Here is a 2,236-nt window from a genome sequence, read left to right on the forward strand (position 1 = left end):
AGCTTTGTTTGGTACATGCATGTTTATAATTGTTATTATTGGATGAATCAACCCCTTTATCAGTATATAGTCCCTTGTGTCTTGTAACAGTTTTTGACTGAAACTATTTTGTCTGATATTAGTACAGTCACCCCAGCTCTCTTTTGGTTACCATTTGCATGGAATATATTTTCCCATCCTCTAACCTACAACCTATGTCTTTGGATCTAAAATGAACTCTTATGGAGAACATACTGGATTTTTTTTTAATCCAATCTGGCAGTTTCTGCTTTTTTTTAGATTTTTTTTTTAATGTTTATTATTTTTTAGAGAGAGAGCGCAAGCAGGGGAGGGGCAGAGAGAGGGAGATACAGAATCAGAAGCAGGCTTCAGGCTCCGAGCTGTCAGCACAGAGCTCAACATGGGGCTCAAACTCACACATCATGAGATTATGACCTGAGACAAAATTGGATGCTTAATCAACTGAGCCACCCAGATGCCCCGACAGTCTCTGCTTTTTGATTGGAGAGTTTCATTCTTGTAACTAGTAATAAGGAAGATTTACTTATGTCATTTGGTATTTGTTTTACATGTCTAATACTTTTTAATCCTCATTTCCCCTATTACAGCCTTCTTTTGTGTTTAATTGATTTTTTTTTATTTAAATATTTGATTTCCTTCTCATTTCCTTTGTGCACATTTTTTAGGTACAGTAAAACTTTGGATTGCGAGTAAGTTGGTCTGTGAGTGTTCCTCAAGACAAACAAACATTTCTAATAAATTTTAATTTGATAAACAAGTGGTGTCTTGCCATATGAGTAGTACATGATCACAACTGAGCCAATGATTCTTGAAATATGCTTTGATATTACAAGTGCAGTGCTTTGGGTTACAAGCAAATTATGCTCCCAAACCAACGTTTTTCTGTATTTAGATATTTGTGGTACCATGGAGATTACATTTATCATCCTAAATTTATAGCAGTCTAGTTTGAATTGATACCAATCAACTTCAGTAGCATACAAAACTTTGCCCCAATGTAGCTTTATCCCTCTTTATGTTGTTGTCATCACAAATTGCATCTTTAGACATTGTGTGTCCAATAATAGATTTATAGTTATTTTTATGCATTTGTCTTTTCAGTTATGTAGGAAATAAAAAAAATGGAATTACAAATAATATTGGCTCTTATATTTTCCCATGTAGGTAACTTTACTGGAGATCTTTATTTCTTCATATGGCTTCAACTTACTGTTGAGTGGCCTTTTGTTTCAATCTGAAGGACTCCTTTTAGTATTTCTTTATGGGAAGATCTAGTAGTAATGAACTCCCTGAGCTTTTGTTTATCTGAGAATGTCTTAATTTTTCCCTCAGTTTTGAAGGACAGTTTTGCTGGATATTGAATTCTTGATTGACAGGTTTTTTTTTTTTCTTTCAACACTTTAAATATGTCATCTCACTGCCTTCTAAGTTTCATGGTTTCTGATGAGAAAATATCTGTTTACCTTATTGAGGAGCACTGGTACCTGGCAGCTTGCTTCCCTATTCTGTCAAGATTCTCTTTTTATCTTTTGACAGTTTGACTATAATGTGTCTCAGTATATAAGTTTATTCTACCTGGAGTTCATTGAATGTGTAGATTTATGTCTTTCATCAAACTTGGAAAGTTTTCAGTTATTGTTTCTTCAAGTATTCTTTCTGCCCCTTTCTCTCTTTTCCTTCTGGTATTCTCATAATGCATATATTGATCTTTTTATAGTATCTGACAGGTTCCGTAGGTTCTGTTAATTTTTCTTCCTTTATTTTTTCCTATTCCTTCGACTGCATAATTTCAGTTGTCTTATCTTTAGGTTCATGAATTCTGTCTTCTGCGTGCTCAAGTTTTTTGTTGAACCCCTTTAGTAGTAGTAAAGTTTTTTTCTTAATTTATTTACCAACATCTCCTCATTTCTCCAGCCCTTGGCAACCACTATTCTACTCTCTTCTGTGAGTTTCACTTTTTAAGATTTCACATACAAGGGAGATAATGCAGTATTTGTCTTCTGTGTCTAGCTTATGTCATTTAGCATGGTGTCCTCCACGTTCATCTATGTTGTTGGAAATGACACGATTTTCTTGTTTTTTAAGGCTGAGTAATATCGCATTTTATATATACATACCATATTTTCTTTATCCATTAATCCATTGACAGACAGGTTGCTTCTGTATTTTGGCTATTATGAATAATGCTGCAGTGAGCATGGGAGTGCAGATAGTT

Source organism: Herpailurus yagouaroundi, unplaced genomic scaffold (genome assembly GCF_014898765.1).
Source record: "Herpailurus yagouaroundi ecotype Mexico unplaced genomic scaffold, PumYag 180, whole genome shotgun sequence".
NCBI classification, from domain to species: Eukaryota; Metazoa; Chordata; class Mammalia; order Carnivora; family Felidae; genus Herpailurus; species Herpailurus yagouaroundi.